The sequence below is a fragment of the Sminthopsis crassicaudata genome, chromosome 1 (assembly GCF_048593235.1).
Source record: "Sminthopsis crassicaudata isolate SCR6 chromosome 1, ASM4859323v1, whole genome shotgun sequence".
Classification (NCBI taxonomy): Eukaryota; Metazoa; Chordata; class Mammalia; order Dasyuromorphia; family Dasyuridae; genus Sminthopsis; species Sminthopsis crassicaudata.
In genome coordinates this window covers 261125723-261149192 of record NC_133617.1, presented here as the reverse complement: position 1 = coordinate 261149192, position 23470 = coordinate 261125723, and the positions used below count along the sequence as shown (strand labels likewise).

Sequence of the window (23470 nt, the reverse complement as noted above, 5' to 3'; positions counted from 1 at the left end):
AAACTGGATCTCTTCCATAGTAGTGGTAAACATTCCTTTGGAACATATATCTCTTGACTTTATGCCTTGATTGGTATTAATATTTAGAGGCCTGTTGAACAAATTTACATCTCTATTATAATTTTCAAGTTTTGACTGTGCATAAGGAACTCCTTGTTGGAGGAGAGCCTTTGCATAGTATTTTTCTCTATTTTCTATGAGTCTATATGACTCTATATGAGTCATATATTTTGTGATAGTCAACTGTTGTGCCACAGTTTCCTTTTACTGTCCTGCCTCAGTTTCCCTCAATTGTTCTGCCTCAGTTTTCCTGAATTGTTCTGCCTCAATCCCCCCTGGTTGCAACCCCCCTTTCATAACTATTAGGACTGAGATAATTAGGGCTGTAGAGATCTGGTCATTCTGACATTCCAAAAGATAAAATTCTAGATGTCCTATCTCAGATACCTAATTGGCATCCTCTATTTCTAAGTTCCAGATTTTCTGTCTTCAACTAATTACTCCCAGTTTATCAGAATTTATGGTCCTCACCCCCCATCCTGTCAGAATGGGATTGATAATCCTTTTCTGGAAATTCCCGTGCTCAACAGAATTTGGACTCCACCCCCTTGCCTTTGTCTACCTTGATTGCTTAGAACCACATATAAAAAAAATTGGAATCTTACATTTGCTGCTGCTGCTTCTGAATGCTTTGAGATATCAGCCCTGGGACTAAAATGGATCATTTGGTCCCAGAAAAATCTCTCCTTCTCAGAAATCCAAATAAAATATTAAAAACTCTTTAATTCTATCTTGCCTCAGTTTCTTCAGCATTACACAACAACATTAGGCATAGTGAAATCTCCATCCCCTAATACTTTTCAGTCAATTGTATGATTTAAAAGATGTAGTCTACTGGATAATATCATGTGAGAATGTCTAATCATTCCTTACTAATACTCTCCTTAAGGATACCCTAAATTTGTGCATTGATTATTTTCATAAAAATGTTCTGCAGATATAGATCCATATCATGCTTATGGATCAATATTAATTGGTATTATTTTAATCAGTTTTTTTGAGGAGGGAAGGAGAAGGCAAATAACAGCTTTATTTTTTTCTTTTTCTTTGGTGTTTTTGTTTAAGTTACTTTGAGAATTAATCACTCCCTTTCACCATCAATGTTGTATCACATCTAACATTGACTAACTGCACATAATTGGTCTACTATTGAAGAAGGGACCCCGAAAATCTAAAACTCCTTGAAGGAGAAAATCTTCAACTCTGCCTCAGTGAGGGACCTGCCAGAGAGAAATAAGACAAATAGTTTCATTCTGTTATCTAGGTGGGGTTGGTTCAGTTCTGAGCTAAAAGAATTCCAACCCTATTCAATTAAAGAAACTCATTCAATTCTACTCAAATTCCAGTTCAAACTGAAACCCAGTTTGTAGATGAGCCAACTTGGAACCCCACCCACTAGCCCCCTTCAGCTTGTAGCCAAAGCTCCTATTATAAAAGAGCCAATCTAAAACCCTCTCTTTACAGAGGTTCTAGACATGCCAGCTATGCCATGCTTGCTATGCCAGGAGACCTCTGCCCACTGGATAATATTCTTTTCCAGTGCTACCCTCTTTTTATCCTCATTTATTTCCCTAATGAGACTTTATGCCTACTTCCCAATTCCTATAATAAACCTCTTTTTATTAATCTAGGTTTTCAGGTTTGTAAATTCCTTTACAGAAAATTTCTATACCACCAGAAGGGAGTTTCCCAAAACTTCCTACTCTTGCCCCCAATCCCAAGGCAGTGTAGGGGAGTCAAACCTCTCCATTTGGTTCCCTGAACTCCAAACCTGCCACTAGACCTTATCATTTAACTCCCTGACCACCTGAAACCCTAATCTCATTTTGGTTCCCTAAATCTAGACCTCATCACTAATACTGCTTTTATAATTTGGTTTATTCAATGCATTTCCATTTTATTGGGAATCATACTTATGATATAAGAGTCCAAACATAGTGGATATGTCATCCTTGATAATAAGAAAATTTTGGTATGAAAAAAATTACTAATCTTTTCCATTTTGGGTTTCTCTGAACTTGGATCCCTTGCAAGCTTTCTCTGCATTTGTTTTTCTTTCCACTGGTTCTGAGTGGCTTTATGAAACTATACTACCCATAATCTCCTACTATTTTTCCCCATAAAATTTCACAGGTTAAGTCTATATTGTAGAATAATATAGTCCTTGGGCATCATATTTCTCCACTTGGAAGGAGACCAGGTGTTTGTTAACTAAGGGATTTTTTTAGGTTCTTTTATTCTCCTTTTTATGGTAATTGATTTATATTCGTAAATCTTCTCTATAGAATTATTATAATTGGTGTTTATTTCTAACTGTCTGTGCGTTGATTTTCTCCAAACCTCCCTTAAGGACTCTGTCTTTTTTTGTTTGTTTGTTTGTTTGTTTGTTTACAGAAAAATATTGTTATGTGCAGTCGAAAATTTGTCACTCTGTGTCATATGGGTCACTGGGTCTATTTGAAGTGTAAGAGAGTGTAAGCATATTCTGAACAGAAGAAGAATAGTTTAGAAAGACATTAAAGAAAAAAAGAAAGGGTTATGAGCAAACAAAAAGGTTGCAAAAGAAGATCCTTAAAAAAGAATCGTAGAAAAGTTTAATTGATTGTGTTCTGATATTACCAAGAGTAGTTGCTTTGCTACAAAACTAAGCTAGTAATTTCCGTGCCTTCTGAAATAGTAATTTCATCAGCGATACTAGTAGCTCTGATGCCTTTCAAGTTTTTCAAATTAAAGATAATAAGCCTGTAACTACTATATACAAAGTTAATAAATATCAGATAATTTCAAACCAAGGCTAGAGAGGCTACTTTTATCAGCTCTATACTGTATTTTCCTGAAACCCACAGAAAGTTACTGTTATTAAAAGCATCTCAGTGAGCCATTTCTTTCAATTAGCAGGCCTCTCAAGATCTGATATCCTTCGATATACCCTTAAGAACCATTTCAGTTTCAATCTGCACTTAATATTGAATTTGCACCAGAAAAAATTCATTAGGTATGAACAGTGTAAAATTTTCTTTACATTCCCATTCCCCTTATTCAACCCAAACCACAGTAGCCTTTGGCCATATCAAACAATACTGGCCTCTTCCCAATTAAATTAATTAATTGTTTGAAGGAGGAAAAGAAGAAAAAGGCAATGTATTTGGTATGGATTAGCTCTGATATGGGGCTCCATAAACCTCATGCAGATTTCTTGAACTACCCAGCTGTATTTCTTACTATGCATGGATGTCTAGCTTTACAATGTAATTTGGTTTAGAAGCTAACTACAGCGGTGAAGTAGGGAAACGGACTTTGGATTTGAGTCAGAAAAAGCTGTGACTGTTATTTACTTACTGGGATCCTGAGCAATACTCTTCAGTTTTCTAAGCCTCAAATTCATCATCTTTAAAATGATGTTTCATCATTCATAATTTTGTGGTGAGATAGCATAATGAAAAACATTACATATATGCTAGATGGTATCATTGGTTGGAGAAATCACACATAGATTCTTTTGGAGAAAATATATAGAATTAAAAATTCAAGTGGATTTAATTCACAAAATTGAACTTCAAATTTAAGAACCTAAGACTGCTTCTATGTGTTCACGTTATGGACCCTGCTATTATAGGATACAGCATCCCCTAGGATTTATTAGGCTGTTTCATGAGTCTCTCGGATGACAACAGACCCACCAAAGGCCTACTCTCTACTCCTAAGAATCTCTAGGTTTTGTAGGACTGGTTTTTGGATTACAGACATAATAGGCCATCAATTTTCTGATGCAAAGCTGCTCTAAAATCAAATCCAGATATAAACATGATCTATTTCATGACTAGGGGATCTTAATCATTTTGGGTGGTATGGAGTCCTTAATCTACCTGGACTCTTTCTGAGAATAATTTGTTTAAATTCGCAAAATTAAAAAAAATCATAAAATAACAATTCCATCAAAATATAGTTATTTATGAAAATATTTAAAAAAGAAAAAAAAAAACACTTCACATGCTATCTAAGTTAAGAACTCATGCTTTTGTTCCCAACTCAAAAGTTTGCCATCTAAGTAGGTCTTCCAAAGGGAAGTTAGATGGAGTATTAGAGGGCACTGAGCTAGGAATCACAAAGTTGTTGAAATACAGTTGTTTCTAGGGTCAGTTGTGATACTTCATAACCCTATTTGGAGTTTCCTTGGCAAGGATGCTGAATTGGCTTGCCTTTTCTTCTCCAGATCATTTTATAGATAAGAAATTTGGGCAAACAAGCTTATATGACTTACACAGATTCATCCACTGGTAAGTGTCTGAGGCTGTATTTGAACTCATGAAAATGAGTCTTTCTGACTTCAGGCCTAGCACTCTATGCTCTGAGCCACTTAACTACCCTGGAGTCAGAAAGATCAAAGTTCAAATTTAAATTCTGACACTCACCAGCTATGCAATCCTGGTCAAGTCCTGCATAAAATTGGAGAAGAAATAGCAAACTTCAGTATCATTGCCAAGAAAATTCCATGGGTAGTTGATCGACAGAGTCATGAAAAAATCAGATATGATTGAACAAGTTTCCCTCAAAGCTTAAGTTCTGCTGAAACATCTTTTGAGAGCTTATCGCCTCCACCTCATGATGAGGATGCCAGAGGAGGATTCCATGATGCCAGCCTGGTAAAAATTCACTTTTATTCAATTCCACATGCAATTATTGCAAACAATGTTTTTCTTTGCTGAACATTAATGTGGGGGAAAACTGCTACAAAGACAAACAAGACACTCAAAAAGACTATATCCTAGGATCATTATTTCTCCCAACATTTCTCCCTCTGCTTCTTTGCAAGGGTGTGGGTGAAATATTATATTATAATATTTGTGAAATGAACTCCAGGTTCTAGAAGGCTCCAAGCCCTACCTCATTGGAAAGAATGTGCATTTGGATCCAAAGAAAGTTTTTATGTCTGGTATTTAAGGGCTAAGTAAAGGGGAATCCATCTTTCAAAGTTTGGCTATCAAGTACTGATTTCTGTTTACTACAACATTTTAGGATGCTCAAGATCATTTACAAAAATGGGGAAGAAGGTGATTAGGGATGATGGAGAGACCAGTGAGATTATGCATCTATTGAAATATTAGAAGGAGAAATATGTCTCTATTTCCTAAATGAAAGTGAAAGAGGGGCATGGGAAAGCTATGGGAATTCTAAGGGAAATGAATCAGAAACAAATGCTACTTCCACCGCCACAGTTCTGCTTCTTCACAGCCTAGGCAATTTAATATCATTAATGAAAGCAAAAGAAAGAAATGCTTCAGAGATTAAATTGTGTAACATCCCCCTTTTCTTGTGTCTGCACAAACTAATTTGTATTCAGAAAAAGGAAAAAAAAAAAGATAGGGGAAAGTCTGAATTCATTCAAACTACAAATGTTTGTCTTCATAAAACCAAATGACAGGTTTAGTGACCATTTTAAGGCTGCATTAAGGCAGTTGTTTTGGTTTAATGAAGACATTACATAGGAATAATACAATAATTGATATTTATGTGGTGACTAATGGTTTGCAAAAGCACTTTACATGTGGTTTCTCATTGATGGTCTCAACCACCATGTGAAGTAATATGGTCCCCATTTCACATATTAGGAAAACTGAGACTCAGAGAGATTTGAATGACTTATCCATGCTTATATATCTAGTTTCAAAAGAGGAGGTCCAAAGAAGTACTCTTCTGATTCTCTTTCCACCATACTATAAACCTATATAATCACATTTAAAATCATAATATAATTATAATTGATTTTTACTGTAAGAATGGAAAGAAACTCTACATGGCATTCTTTAGTATATTCTGTTTAAACCACACCCAAACACAGAAGAGATTTAAAGGTTTGCTATTATTATACATCTTCAGATGTCCTTTGTCATATCTTATATTCCAGTGGCTATCAAATATCTATCTATCTACACACACAACTACTTTTTCTTTCTCCCACTGATATTAGTCAAACATTTTTTAGAAGTAGCTCTATTTTAGCATCTGTTAAGTACTGGGCTGCAAAGGGATCATGAAATGGCTTTATGGAATAAAATTCAACTATGGTCAGAAATATAATTCTTTTACTCAAAAATAAATGTCACTCAATGCACATTTGGATAGCCGCATTGCCCAAAAACTTCACAATTGCTGCTAAAAAGTTGAAGATGCATTCAGCACTTGAATTCTTAAAAATTTAACAGGAGACAAGTTATATAGTTAAGATTTCTTACTATAGAGAAAATCTAAGAAATACAATCTGCAGAGAAAAAAGACTAAGTCACAAGGGATGGGAAAAAAAACAAACATCTGAAATTGTTACTAAGAAGGAGGTTCCACCCAATCAATATGTTCCAACAGAAACTCATAATGTCATCAAAATGGGGCAGCTTCCACTTAGTCACCTAGGTAACTGGAAAGGTAACTGATTATTCCTCCCATTTCTTCTCCACGATGTTCACTGATTTTGGTTCTGGAGCTTAAAAACTCATAGTTTGCTATTTGTTTCCAAGGCAAAGCATGCAAGTCTGCTGCTTATTGATACAACCTTATTTTTCTACTTACTCTTCTGACCATAATTAATGAATATTAGTAACACATCATAGACTCCTAGAATATCTGAGAAAAAATCATTTCTGTTTAATTTATTCAGCTAGCAATTATCTAGTTTGTATTTGTGGATCTCTAGACAGGCTCTCTAGAGAGGACTTCCTGGGAAGTCCATTATCCACTTTTTTGGAGGGTGGAGTAAGGATCAAGATCTGTGATTTCATTGGTAGAATAGTTTCCCAATGAAGAATTTTTTTTTTTTTTTTTTTTTTACTAATGCAAGTCAGTATATCTATTTTGCATCTTACTATGGTTTAGAACAAGAATTCTTAACTTGGATTTTGTGAAATTTTTCTAGCATATTGATAACTGTTTTTCAATATAACTAGCTTCTTTTATAATCCCACAAATTTTATTTTAAACATTTAAAAAACATTATCATGGGTTTCACCAAACTGCCCAAGATGTCTATGAATCACAATCAGGTTAAGAACTTCTGTCTTAGTTGCCTGGACCAATAAGGGCTTATGTGACATTTCCAATATGTGCCAGAGAAACACTTGGATACAGGTAGGGCTTCCCAACTCCTGTACTGTCTCTTCCATGCACTATTTCAGATTGTCTCTCCATTATAACTTGGGATAGTTCCAATTGTTAGAGCTTTTTCTCTTACATTGAGTCAAATTTTTACCCTTATTTTATAATTTTGTCTCTAGGGTCAAATAGAAAAACTCTACTTCCTTTTTCACAGCATACTCTTTCAAATATGTGAAGAAAGCTACCATATTCTCTGAGACTTTTTTTTTTGTTAGCCTAAATAATCTCAATTCCTTCAATCAATACTTTTATATTTGTAGAAGAAAATTATGTTCTCGCCTCTTTTTGTTTATTTTTAAATAGTATTTTATTTTTCCAATTATATGTAAAGATAATTTTAAGTCACTTTTAAAAATAAAATTTTGAGTTTCAATTTTTTCCCTCCTAACTCTCCTTAATCCCCTATTTAGTTAGAAATTTGATATAGGTTATATTTGGGCAATCATGTAAAACCTATTTCAATATTTATCATGTTACCTCAACCATTTAAAAGGTATTAACTGCCTAGTCTGAAGTCTTTGGACTAAGCTAAATGAGAATCCTGATAATTTTTTTCCAAAGCTATCAATTCTGATAGAGTGTCCTATACTAAATCCAAAGACCAAGACACTTTCTTTGCAGAAACTGGGAGAAAAGATCAGAGAGAAAATGTTTTCCTTCTTAATATTCTACACACCTTCTGACATAGAGGTGAGGGGCTATATATTCAGAATAAGACATATTTTTGGACAGAGCCAATATGAAAATCTGTTTTGCTTGACTATGCATGTTAATTGTGTTTTCTTTTTCTTCTTTCCCCATTGAGATGGGGGAGGTGGGAGAGAAAGAAAAGAAATCCTTATTAATTAAAAAATAAATTTAATTAAAATAGAATTAGAATAGTGACCACAAGATAAGGGAAGCTTTTACTGACACATTTAAGAGCATTACCCTTCAGTCCCAATGTCTTGTCTAGATTAAGGTAATGATTAGAAAAAGAAAGAAGTCATTTATTATCTAGTTTATAGAATTATCTTTTAAATTCACTTTTCAACAGATGGAAGGATAATTTTTTCATCCCCCATTATAGAGATAAAGAACTATAGCTCATGGGCTGGCCTTCATCTTCATTTTAGATATGGGGATTTGGGGTAAAGTGGCTTCCTCTAGGTCAGTAAGGATTTCCATTGTTTTTTTTTTTTTTTAATATTCATTTTTCCAAATTATCCCTCCCTCCCTCCACTCCCTCCCCCCGATGGCAGGCAATCCCATACATTTTACATGTGTTACAATATACCCTAGATACAATATATGTGTGTAAATACCATTTTCTTGTTGCACATTAATTATTAGCTTCCGAAGGTATAAGTAACCTGGGTAGATAGACAGTAGTGCTAACAATTTACATTCGCTTCCCAGTGTTCCTTCTCTGGGTATAGTTATTTCTGTCCATCATTGATCAACTGGAAGTGAGTTGGATCTTCTTTATGTTGAAGATTTCCAGTTCCATCAGAATGCAAGGGATTTCCATTGTTTTTGATTCCAGTGTTCTTTCCAATATACCATACTATTGACATTTCCTGGTCACAGTCTACTTATTTGGAACTAAAATAGAAGAAAATTATTCTCTGAGATTCATTCCTTCCCCTAATCACCCCAGGTATCTGCCCAAAGATGACTCACATTTTAAAAAATCTTTAATTGCTGTTAGGTCTTCCAATTCAACCCATCTGCCAGGAGCTTAGAAGAATGATAATCAAAAACTGGAGTTTCCATCTGTGGTATGGGTTTCTCACAAATACATTATTCTTTGGTGATTAGTAAATGTTATTGCAGCTGCTACTACTACATGTTTATTTAAAGAATTACAATATTTGGAGATCTCTTCCAAATCCTCTGTTATAATCATCCTTTATTCCTCCTCAACTTCCGAGGAGGTGGCTGGCAGAAATTGTTGTATTCGTTATAAGGGCAGAAGAATATAGGCAGCCGGTGTTTACATCATGAGACCATGATTACTCAAAATCTCAGGAGAACTGAACAAAAAAATTAAGCTCCATGATTAATAGGCATTATACTGCTTTGGCCATACTATTCATCCCCCAAAGTGATGATACTTTTAAACCAGTTTCAGTACCTAATGGAGCAGTAGTATGGCAAAGATCTAAACAGGTCTTTTCTTGATCAAGTCAATAGATGCAATGGACAACACACATGGTTAGAGTGGTTAACAACTTTATGTTACTGCTTCTACGCAAACACAGCTTTCTTTCCTTCATGAAACAACATGGTGGGAATCAAATTGGCTCTCATTCATGTTTTCATGCTTGGGCACTTGATTAGATTTATTAAGCAGACACCCCCATCTAGTGGCATCAGCAGCACCCTGCTTTCAGAGTCCTGGGCTTGCTTTCTGAATTGCATGCCCCGTGGATGAGTCATGTGGACATTTTTCTCTTGGACCCTAAACTCCAATGACGTTTCAAAGACCTATCACATCTGAACTCTCTCTAAAGAAGATCTGGCAAATGAATACTATTTCCCTTCATCTCTCATCCTAATCACATCTTCAAAGTGGGTTGAACAGAAAGTGAGAACAAATCAATGTTATCACATATTTCATATTACTATTTATCCTGCTTAAGAAATATTCCTCCTACTCACAGTTGTAACATCTTACAAAGCACATAATGTATATAGCAATTTTATTCTGGAGTGAATTAAGAAATCTATCAAAGCATTAACAGAATGAGAAATTCAAAATAATAATACTTTTTATTTCCATTTTCCCTACCAACGGAATTAGAGGAGCGTTACATAAAACATGGGATTAAAACAGCAATTAAACTGCTATAAATCTATAGAAAAGAAGACAAAATAATGTAACCAAATGACTGGGTTATGCAAAATTCTTTAAAAGAAACAAGTGAACTCACTGTATTACTTAAGGATATTAAATAGAATTCAAAGGGAAGTAAAAAATGGATTTATTTTTTATTTTTTTTGCTGAGGCCATTGGGGTTAAGTGAATAGGACATGTTAAGTGTCTGAAGTCAGATGTGAACTCAGGTCCTCCTAATTTCAGGGCTGGTGCTCTATCACTGCGCTACCTAGCTGCCCCAGAAATAGACTTTTTAAAACAAGAATCTACTTCTAATGGAGGTCCATTTTTTGTACTTACCTGGGTAGCAAATCATTGTCTTCAAAAAAAGAGATGAAAAATCTGTAAAGATCCATTAGTTATTTGAAATGCCAGAAGAAGCAGCATGGTATAATAGCTAAAGACCTGAATTTGGATGGCGTCTCACATCTTTACCATTGGAGTGATTGTAGGCAAGTCACTTATTTCTAAGCCTGTTTCTTCATCTGTAAATTATCATCTCCCTCACAAGGTTATTGGAAGATTAAAATGAAAGAATTCAAATCTTAAAGTATTATGTAAATATGAATTATTTTTTTCAAATGAGCAGCAATATTTTTAAATTAACCTTAAATCACCAGATAATTCTGTCTTTTCTTTTTAAAAGTAAAGTAATAATGATATTTTTTATCATCAGTAAGGGAAGATGATTAAAAAAAAGAAAAACAAATTTTCTCCTAAGGAACTATTTCACTTTTACATGTTTCTTGAGGGATATTTCCTTATGTTATTTCTCTGTGGAGAATTCAGAAAAATAACACTTCGAAAGACTTTAATGAATCTATACAAGGTAAAGTAGGTGAAAGAAAGCAAACAACAAACAATTTACACAATTACCATCATAATAGCTAGGGCTTACATAGTACTTTAATGTTTGCAAAATGATATATATATGTAGAAATTAGAATTAGGATTAATTTATGTTAAGTATTGACTTCCAAGACTGAATGAGAAGCATACCTCTTTCTTCTTGTCAGAGAGGTATAGATTACAGATGTGGAATGAGGCATAAACTGCTGGAGATTGCCAATGTTTCTGTTTGGTTTGGTTAATTCTCCTTTTTATAGGAGTGTGTGGTGTGTGTGTGTGTGTGTGTGTGTGTGTGTGTGTGTGTGTGTGTGTGTGTTGGGGGATGAATTGTAGAATGTCAATGCAGTTAAAATTCATCAATAAAACATTTCATAAAATATCATTTTGACAGACATTGAAACTCCAACTCATATCATTTATTAAATGTGGCAAATGGATAGCAAAATAGATTTGTCCTAATGGGTCTTTAATGGAATTCATCAGTTTCTATACATTGATCAGGAACTTGAAGACTGATCAGATAAAGTTTAGCAAATTTCATTAGGAGTCAAAAACATATTAATTACCTTCATCCTCTTCTACTGTTTTGAGAAAGTTTTTAGCACTCTATAGTAATTAACATGTTCCAGAGCACTGACCTCTTCACAGAGAGTTGCAGAAAATTTCTTTTCAATCCTCAAAAAAGATCTACTCATGAGCATAAGCTTAACACCTCCCTTCTCCACAATCTTCCACCTCCCTTTCCTAATTTTTTTTAAACCTTAGTAGAGAATCAGAAATGCTTCCATTTGCAACCAGAATCACAAGAGGCTGAAAGCTTTTTTTTTCTTTTCTTAAATTATCCTCATTTGACCATGAAATTGAGTTGTGCTAGAACACCCTGTTTCATAGGAAATCTAAACCAGAATCTCCAGTTTCAGTTCTGTTGATGGTAGATTACTTAGGACTGCAAATTGAGAAAATGCCATGATGTTATTATCATAATTGGTTGTACAAGCCTTTCTTATGCTTAATCAACCTGATTTTATTAAAAAAAAATGGCTCAGGACTAATTTTGGTTATTTTAGCCTCTGTACAATGTCCCCTTTACTTTGTGGAATATGTGTGATACACATACAAAAACACACACACACACACAAATATATATACATACACATACATTTACATATATACACACATATGCATGTATATCTATCTATATTAGTTTGTTGTTCTGTTGTTTCAGTCATGATACCATTTAGGGTTTGTTTTTTTTTTGTTGTTTTTTTTTTTTTAAGACATACTGGAAAAGTTTGCCATTTTATTATCCAGTTCATTTTACAGATGAGGAAGGAAACTGAGGCCAATAGGGTTAAGTGACTTTCCCAAAGTCTCTGGGTTTGGAGTTAAGAAGACATAGGCACAAATCTTATCTCTATATGGCCATGGGGAAGACATAGTGATTTCTGTGTACCCCAGATAACACCCTCTTATATCATGAACCATAATTATATGGAATAAGATCTCCTCCCATTTTCTTTTCATATTTGTGAATGTGTGTGCATTTATATCTACTTATGTTTGTATCATAGATCTAGAAAAGGAACTATAGAGTCACTTTATTCTAGTATAATCTGTTTTTCAGATGAAGAACCTGAGGTCTGGAGACATTTAGTGATTAATTGTATGTGTGAATTTCAAATGTACTCACTTTCCCAATTTTTTAATAAATGATAGTTTTTGCCCTAGGAGTCATGCAATAGTTATGGAAAGCTCAATAGGTGTGGGATATGATCACTTAGGAACTATTTCATAGCAAATTCAAAAACTCTAGCTCTGATATTTGCATGTGCCCCAAATGATTCATGGTAACTAATGTATGAGGTTCCCATGTGCTGGGGATGTATAAACAACCATTCCTCTTAAATAAGCTATATTGAAAAGAACAGAGTAATTATTTTTTCCCAGGTATATATCCATGGTCGTTTAAATATTTCATACTGAAGACCTCTGATATTTGCTCTTTATAAACAGTGATAAGATCTTGTCTAACATCACTTCAAATCAAAAGATCCTGTTTCCTAAAACATTAATTTCAAGGAACCTGTGAGCATCATTGTTATAAAAATTATTTGTTACTAAAAAATAATTGCATGTGACACTGAGCTGTCCTGAATTTAAGAAAATTACATAGCTCTAATCTAATCTTTAATAACTCAGATCAGCAGACAGCTACACATGAAAACTATATGCTTACAAGATGTTTTTATAAAATAAAACTGTCAAGTCAGAATAATTCCACTATTTTATGTGTGACTGGAAAAAGTCACTTAGTTCTCTGTAACTCACTTTCACCATGAAAACTTCATCTGCCTTCTTTTAGAGATATTTTAAAGAAATCCTGAATATCCTTAAATGCATGCACTTCTCTCTCTAGGTATTATTCTGTGCTTTCTTCTTGTGGGCAAAGATTTTTTTTAATGTACCATATGGACACTAGGTACAGGGTAGCTCACTTTACAGTAGATAGAATATCCTAGAATCAAGAAGACCTGAGTTCAAATCCAGCCTCAGAGACTTACTAGTCTTTGTGCGACCCTAAGCAAGTCACTTAATATGGTTTGCCTCAGTTTCCACATCTATAAAATGATCTGAAGAAAGAATAGAAAAAACTACTACAGTATCTTTGCCAAGAAAATCCCATTAGGAGTCACAAGGAATTGGACATGACAGAAATGACTGAACAACAGTAATACTGAATACATGTAGGTGGTGAAAATGAATGAAAATTGGCATGATATATTTCAAACTGTTATTTTTATACCCAATATATGAATATCTCAGTTTTTTGGTCTCATCTGAATTTAATCTTCCCTGTAGGAATGCCTATGTTTTGAAATGAAATTTAATTCAGCAACAGTATGGATGCAAAACAGGAAAACATGATGATCATGGATCAAACCCTAAGTTTTCACTTTACAGAAATTGGGTCTAATTGTGATAATATCATTCTAAATCCTATCTCTTGGCTAATTTTGCAGTGGAAAATATAAGAAGGTAGTTCAACTATTGCTTATTTCCATGTCTCTACAATGAAGGTAAAAGGGTCCTCATTTCCAGCCTAAAGACTCCAGGTAATGTCCCAAGACCACCATTAGCAACTCCTGGGGAATGGTGGGAGGAGAATACTCTGGGAATAAGTCTCACTGTTCTCTGGAGCTCTAAAAAAAAAAAAAAAAAGTAAAGAAAAGTGCAAAAAAGGCCTGAGCCTAAGAAGAAAAATTCATTTTATAAAAGGATTACTCAAATGGGTCACTCTGACCCATAGCAAATAGTCTGAGTCAACCAAATTTTTCAGACACTGAGGCTCAAATATTCATCTTCATTAATACACAAAAGGGTCAAACTGTGCCAACAGATATGTCTGCATGCTCCTAAACAAACATTCACTGCCCCATAAGCTTTATCAAATTGATATTCCCTTAATCAATTCCAGTACACTTGCTTAATTACAAAGTTCTTTGTGCAAAGTCAGTTTAACACAAAACTCATAACCATATCTCAGGCCACCCCCATATTAAATCATGACAAGTTTTATTGCCTTCATTAGTAGGTTGAAAGTATATCTGTATATATCTTCTACTTGCCCAGTCTGAATAAGGCAAAACTTAGGCAAAGTTTATGAAAATCTTAAGCTATCTTACTTTCCCTCTTCCCTTTATTCCTCAAACTCTACTCTTCCCTTTCTTGCCTCCCCCAACACATACACATAATCTGGTCATGACCATTATCATATACCTTCTGATCCTGTGACTAGGAAAATATTTAGTTTTTAATCCAATGTCTTGGTGTCCTTAGCTGGATGTGAAGACAAAACTGATATCCCATTGGTGACTTGGAGGAAATTACCTTTTTTCAGGTCTTAATATTACTCTCACCTTCCTTTCTGGTGGACTGGTAGAGTTGTTGCAGTTATTCTTAACCCATCCTCAATCCATTTCTTTGGTCCATCTCAATATTACAGAATACATGACTTCTAGATTTGGTGGACACATTTGGCATTATTTTACTTAGTAATCAGTGATTCTTTGGTATCATTGCCACCAGATACCTTATCACAGAATCACAATTTCAGAATTGGGGCTGAGGGGATGTGGGAAAATTGGGACACTAATACATTGTTGGTGGAGTTGTGAAAGAATCCAGCCATTCTGGAGAGCAATTTGGAACTATGCCCAAAAAGTTATCAAACTGTGCATACCCTTTGACCCAGCATTGCTATTATTGGGCTTATATCCCAAAGAAATACTAAAGAGTGGAAAGGGACCTGTATGTGCCAAAATGTTTGTGGCAGCTCTTTTTGTTGTAGCTAGAAACTGGAAGTTGAATGGATGTCCATCAATTGGAGAATGGTTGGGATTAATTATGGTATATGAAGGTTATGGAATATTATTGCTCTGTAAGAAATGACCAGCAGGAGGAATACAGAGAGGCTTGGAGAGACTTAAATCAACTGATGCTGAGTGAAATGAGCAGAACCAGAAGATCACTGTACACTTCAACAACAATACTGTATGAGGATGTATTCTGATGGAAGTAGATATCTTCAACATAAAGAAGATCCAACTCACTTCCAGTTGATCAATGATGGACAGAGGTAGCTACACCCAGAGAAGGAACACTGGGAAGTGAATGTAAATTGTTAGCACTAATATCTGTCTGCCCAGATTACATGTACCTTCGGAATCTAATGCTTATTGTGCAACAAGAAAATGGTATTTACACACATGTATTGTACCTAGACTATATTGTAACACATGTAAAATGTATGGGATTGCCTGTCATGGGGGGGAGGGAGTAGAGGGAGAGGGGAATAATTTGGAAAAATGAATACAAGGGATAATATTATAAAATATATATAATAAAAAAAAATAAAAATAAAAAAAAAGGAATTGGGGCTGTCGTGCTAGAATATGTTACTATGTCTCCTATGTAAATTTTTTCTTCTGGCTTCACTTCAAAATTATGGATGAAAATGTATTACTGATATATGACCTCCTCTTTGTTAATAGAAACATTAATATGCTGTAGAGTAAATTATACATTGATAATTCTAAGAAACTTCCTAATTACTCACGTGAATCAAAGAATCATAAAGTTTTAAAACAGAAAGCAAATGTCAGAGATCATTTAGCTCAATCTCCTCAATGAGTAAACTGAGCTCCAGAGATATTGAGACTTTTTGAAGTTATAGTATTGGTTAATTGTAGTGCTGAGGTCAGAATCCCCATCTCCTGAATCAGTACAACCCTCATTTTCTTACACTATATAACCCTTTTATTGGAAAATGTAGTTCATTTTTCCTCTTTGCAGTTAATTATAATTTTCTTGGCCTATCAGAGTAGATGTCATACATCAGAAAATTGCTGACTGAGCCCTGGGACTTCTTTTCACTTTCTTCATTGTAAGGACTGCTGTGAAGACAACTAAAAAGGGGCAATTCCTTTCTCTCCATGCATTCCTCAGTATTCTCATCTCAATGGGAGCTTTACTGTGACCTTTTTACTTATGCACATCAGCTTCATTATCCTTTATTAACTCTAAATTTTCATTGAAATAGGATCCTAGTGATGGGCTTCTCTGTGGTGTCTCTACTTTGCCTTCTTCCACAGGAAAAAAGAAGGAAGACATGCTCATGGCAATTAGGTATGTGGGAAAAGAGAGCCTTTATCAAATGGAAATGCTTTGTTCTGTGGTTTTAAAAACTGATCATAGAAATGCTGTTGAAGTAAGTATGGATACATGCATAGGTAGTTATGTGGAATGGTAAAATAATAAAAGTGGAATAAATTATTAAGTAAAATAACTTTATACATAAAACAAATAAATATGATTAATTTGTCCACTTTTATAAACTATCCAGCAATAGAGAGATGCTAGTTATTTCATTAAGAAGACTCCCTTGAGCAATTACAGGAAATAGAATCATGTGCTAGGTGATATGGGGAGATACTACAGATAAATCACATTTAATGCTGGTGGTTACTGGTTCTATGAAAATAAGATGTTAAATAAAATCACATCACTAGTTGTACAATGAATAGAACACTGGGCCTGGAGTCAGGAAGAATTCAAATTTAGTGTCAGACTATTACTACCTGTGATACCCTGGGGAAGTTATTAATCATAGCCTGCCTCAGTATCCTAAAGTGTAAAATGGAGATAATAAAATAGCCCTCCCAGGGCTGTTGTATGGATCAACTCAGATACTTATAAAACACAGCAAAGTGTCTGGAAAATACTAAGTGCATATATTTGTTTCCTTCCTTCTAAAGGAACAATGTGAAAAACAAATAAGGAAGGGTGTTACAGCAGGGCTTCTCAAATTAACAACATAGTTGTTATATAGTTGGGGTTATAATTAACTGTAAATTTATATTAATGATCACAGGGCCCTTTTGGCTGGGGAAGGCTATGCTTTTGTTTTACAGTGGCATGTAACTTTCACATAACTTCATTTTTACTTTTATAACAATGCAGGGGCCAGCAGTAGCATTCTTATTTTATAGAAGGAGAAACTGAGGATCAAATTTTCCCATGATCATAGAACAAACCTAAGGTCCAGAATTACAAATTTGAGCAGGAAAGGTTTTCAAAGGCCATCTAGTCCAACCTTCTTATTCACAAATAAGAAAACTGAAAACAACCAAAGTTGACTTGCCCAGGATCACAAAGATAGCAAATGTTGGATGGATTTGAACCCAGATCCTCTGAGGCCAGTACTTTTTCCACCACACAATCTTCTGGTTAGGATCTTGCCCACGATGTAACTCAGCACAGTATACAGAGCATTGGAAAATGTGTTTTTCCTTTCTGTTGATGAGTATATAATTTCTGTGAAACCAAAGCCAGCTGAATGTAACAAACAGAAGAATTTTTTTTTTCTAATAAAAAACACTAAATAACAATAAAATTGAATAAATGTAAGTTGAAGTGACACAATAATCAGTCACCAATAGGGAAAGTTATTCATTTAAAAAGGCTCCTTAGGCCAGATATGTTTTAAATCAGTTCTTTTCAGTGATGGATGGATAACCAGCTAAGAGAGTAGCATGAAGGAAGGTTGTGCAAAGGGAAGGAATTTTATATCTAGAGATAGTGAAGAATTAAAAAATTAAATCAAGTACAGGATAAAAGATTGCTTAACTAGTATGAAAAAGCCATAGGAATGAAGTTGGAGAAGTAAACTGCATGGTTGGGAGTCTGTAAATAATGGAAGACTTTGATGAAACTTTTGTTTGAGTTAGGGTCAATCAAATTTGTTAATCAAATCATTCTATTTAGATGAATTGTACATACAAGAATATGTCTACAGCAGCTTAGATATCCCTGAGTGTTCACCAATAGGAAGATGCTTCAGCCTGCTCAACCTTATTTGAGAAGATTTAGGGAGTGAATGTGGGTGAAACTTTTTTTTCTTTAAAAGATAGCATGAGTCAGCACAAATATGTCAATGGGTTCATAGCTCCAGGGAATAGTGCAGTAGGGATTAAACAAAAGTAAACATCAAACTTGAACAAAGAAATTTAAAGACTCAAGTACTTTATAACACCCCAGTTATATAAACTCAAGAGAGTGTATCCTCCTGAGATTGAAAAAAATCTTGCAAACAATTCAAGCGAGGACATCAATGACAGCCTGGGATAAACAAATTGTGTTGGATAAGTTCTTTGAATTGCTGTGCTGCCGATGAGAGAGATCTAGGCACTGATTGGAAAGAGGCCTGATCAAAATTATCTGAAGAAAAGCAAAATTTAAATGCATACTAAATAAATAAATTGATAAATAATTAAAATATAAAATAACTAAAGATATGTAAAGAAAAGTAAAAATGTTTTCAAGTTAAAATATATTGGAAAAGCTGAGATTTTTCTTAACACAGGGTGAAAAGTCAAGTGATTAAAGTTGTGACTAGAGAAATAGAGGAAGAAAAGGGGAAAAAAGAAAACAAAAAACTAAAAAGGTACCTTTATTATATATTTAAAAGGAATAGCAAATTATTTATAATAAATTTATAATAAAAAAAATAAATTTATAATAAATTTGCAGTTTTTTTCATGGGGGGAAGGTTATATTATGTTATGGAAATGCTTTAAAAATAAAGGAGGTATAGGGAGGGGTGTGTTGATAAGTGTTTTAACAACTGATTTTATGAAAAAAAATGTGTACATAATACACTTTTAAGTTCATTCTACTTCATTAACATTTTCTCCATCACTTTTTTGTTTGGACAATCAATTAAAAACTAAATAAAACTTTGATGTATATCATTTCCTTTTTCTCAGAGTGTAAATGTTAACAATGAAAATTTAAAAATCTGCCCTCATAAGCCAACTCTAACATTCCTGAAGTAAGACATCCAAGATAGATATAAATGAAGCACTAGCAAGACTTGGTGAGTGGACTTGGGATCAGAACTGGTAAAAGAAAGAGGAGGCTAAAATGAGAAATTATGTGCATAATCCAATAGGAGTAGGAAAAACAGAGTGGTATTTGTAGGAATGGAAAACTGAACAAAACAGATAATTTAACTGAGAGAGTTATAAGGTTGTTCATCAATATGACAAATTGCAGAATTTGTGAGACATTTGGGTAAGAAGGACATGACAAATGGAGATATGGAACCAAGTATGGAACTGTATATGGATTTCCTTCAGGTTAAGGAAATGAATAATGAACTAATGAGACACTACCAAAAAGTAATAGAGTTTAGCATCTTTGGAAAAATATATCCCTCCGTTTGAAAAGAAAGATCTGGTTGAATGGATAGAGTTTGAAGTGCTGTAACCAGTATCAATTACAGTTAGAAATGGCCAATGAACATTTACTTTTGTAAAAAGTGTTACAGATAGCAAAATCGATGATCTCATCCAAAGTGGAACCTTTCATTACTGCCATATCTTGCAATCTTTCCAAGTTCTCACAATAAACAAAATAATGACTAATGGCTTACTAACTTGTTTAGAGTTACAATTGCTTAAAAAGGAATGCTTCTCCACGTCACCCCCTTCCCTCCCTTGGAGCTTGGGAAGAACTTGGCTATTCAGTGTAGCAAAATGTTTTACAATTTCGTTGATTGGGAGTCAGGTGATCTCTTTTATTCAATTTAGGTAAATTCCTACAGAGCAAAATCCCTGAACAGGATGTTCAGGAATAAGGTATCTTATGAAATATCCTTAAAGACTGGTAGTGAAAATGATCTCTATTGAGAGTACATGAGCTCTCTTTTCATCTTATTAGGAAGTGGTTAACTGTCCTATGAAGTATTCTAACTCTTGATGCTATCTCTCTTGACTCTATATGTATGGGAAATTTGGCAAATGCATAGCACATTTCACAATTTGCTTTCTTTTCTTTCTTTCTTTTTTCCCCTTTTCTTTCTTGCAATATAATTACTGTTAAGTGACTTATCCAGGATCACCCACTTAATACTCATTAAGTGTCTGTGCTGGATTTTAACTAAGGTTCTCCTGACTCCAGGGCTGGAATAGTTATGCTTAATGCTTAATAAATTTTCTAATCTTACATATGATAGTTGATCTTTTATGTAAAGTTATCTTTATCAAGTTAATTTAAATTTACCCACTGTTACTATATTTGCTTGTTTTTTTTTTTTTTTTTTTTTTTTTTTTTTTTTTGCATTTGACTCTCAGTATGTCATATCCTAGTATACTGTAGAGAGGCTTCCTATATTGGGTGGGAATTTGGACACAAATCTCCAAGGTGCTTTCCAATTCTCAGATGTTATTTGTATTCACCTTTGCATACATCATTACTCACCATAATGAGAACACAGATCTTGTTAGCTCTATAATTAACAATTTTAAATTGGTAATTAGAAACTTAGCATCAATTCTAAGATTATGTAGCCTGATGAAAAGGGATAAACCTTCAATATATTTCTGTTACTGCTAATGTTCATCATATATCAAGGCAGTTACATGTGCTTACTTCCTCCTCAATGCCTCATGTTGTTTGCCTGTAGTCAACATCTTTTTTATCCATGAAGAAAAGAGGGTGAAATATGGACACACCATGAAAATGTCATGTAACCAGGAGTTAGGGCCTCTTGAATCCATTTACAGCCATGACCATTTGGTAGAACCAATTACCCTTCCTAAACCTCAGTTTCCACATCTGGAAAATGGGAATAGTATAACTTTCCCAGTCTTTTCTCATACTGTAATTGTTATACTCACCAACTTGCATAAAAACATTTGAAATAATATTAGCCATTATGCAAATGGTACAGTATTATGATTAATTATTAATCAATAGCTCAGTGTTCATGGCACAGTATTGTTTTAATACTTCATTAAGAAATGGGCAACATAGGTAGTTCTTCCCACCTGAATTTCCTTTCCCATTCTACAACTCTATGGCATTAATCTAAGTCTTATCCTTTTTTTTTTTTTTTTTTTTTTCCTTATCCTCTTAAAGCCTTACTTGAAAGGGGAAATTTGATCTTCCCTGACAACTCCTGCCAATAGAAATTGTCCTATTGTTGAACTGTTTTGGCATTTTTATCCATGAGACTCCTTTGTTCAATTCACATAGGATGCCTTGTTATTTTTATCTGGCTCTATATTAATTCATCTATCCTCCATTTACTAATCGATCTATCATCCGCCACCCTGCCTACCTATTTTTTAATCTAGCTATCACTATGTGTCTATTCTTATCAGTGTGGATTCAGAACAAATCCAGTGTCATGTCTCATGAATAGGAATATTTCACACATAGTAGTTATTAGCAATTTTGTTGAATGATTAGAATGAAGAAAGAGCAATAAGAAACCCACAGAGAAGAGGCCAATCACCAATATTAAATGCTACTGAGGGATTTCAAAGGATGAAGATTGTGAAAAGACTATTAGATCTGTCAGTTAATAGATTATTATTAACTTTGGACAAACTAGTTTCAGTTGAATGATGACATCAAAAGCTGTATTGCAAAGGACCTAGAAGAGAGTGAAAGAAAAGGAGAAAACAGAACAGAGGAAAGGCTTTTTGAATATTAGCAATATCTTCACTGAAAGGGTCTCTCAGAAGTGCCCCCTTGGAAGGCAATCATCTTTCTGTTGAGATGCTGCTTGAGCCATTTTAAATTTATGTCATTTATTTTTTAGGGTATAAGACATTACTCAAGAAAGTCATCTATAATAGGTGCACTCTGCAACTTCCTTTCTTTTCATCACTTGTATATATATATATATATATATATATATATATGTATATATATATACACACACGTTGTATTATATATATATGTGTGTGTATATATATATATTGCATTGCCAGCTGTTGAGTACATTTTCCCCCTGCATTTGTCCCCCTGAAAAAAAAAAAAAAAGGAAAGCCTATAAGCACTATATTTCACAAAATCATCAGCATGGATATATAGCCAAGTAAGTATTTCAGTCTAATCCTATTGCAACTAATTTAGAAACACAAATATGGATATTTTGGAGTGATTATAGACTGAGCTAGAAAATGTGTACTCCTTTATTAATGTGTATTCTATTAGTTGGACTTAATCCCTTGTAGTTAATGATGTCTGAAGGCAGGTGGTCTTCTTTAGCACTTAGAAAAACAGTTCATCTAGGGACATTTTTCTCAGAAGAAGGGACTATATATTATACAGATACCTTAGTGAGGTTAAGAGGCCTAAAACTTTTATTTGTTGTTTTAATGAATCCCTTTTCACCTGGAAAAGATCAAGAATAGAGTATGGGGAGATAGGGACACTCTCCAATAATTACTGTCATACAGTCTGGCTTTGTGACCATTGGCAAGTCACTTAAGCTCAGAATAACTATTGATTTATATGTATGGTGGGAGTTTCCTTAATATAAATTTCCCAAAGCACAGTTACAAATCTGGACCCAATTATCTCTGTCTCTCTTTGTATCTCTGTCTCTATCTCTCATCTATCTCTATCAGATATGTGTGTATATGTATATATACAAATATTTTACTATTAACACTTGTATATATACATAAATGGATATACATGTGTGTATGTATACATGTGTTTATATACATATAGAAATACAGAGTGAGAGAGAACATGTATTGCTGATTGGTGAAGGATTTTGATTTCTTTTATGAATGTACATAGGACAGGACTGTCTTCTAGATTTCATGCCCAAATAGCTACTAATTTACACATTATCTCACATCTTACTTCCCCTTTCTCATATCTCATCCTCATACTGTGAAGATCATATTAAGATAATGTGTAAAGTTATTTTTACTTCACATCACAAAGGGAATTTTTTTTTACTTTTACAAAACTTAAAACACTACATACAGATTAGCTATCATTAATATTATTATAGTCAACTTTGTATACAGTTATAAATTATGCCTTATGATATTGATCCAAATATATTTATGGATAAGATGAAATCAATCAATAATGTTATTAAGTACCCACTATGCACCAAGCACTGTGAAAGAACTAGGACTCCAAAAAAAAAAAAAAAAAGCAAAGATGATCTCTGATCCCAGGAGG

General features: G+C 34.0%; 1 protein-coding gene across 3 annotated transcripts in view; it reads right to left on the bottom strand.

The window, feature by feature from the left end:
- XKR4 (XK related 4) overlaps positions 1-23470 on the bottom strand; it is a 517176-nt gene that overhangs the window by 283507 nt on the left and 210199 nt on the right. The window lies entirely within an intron of this gene.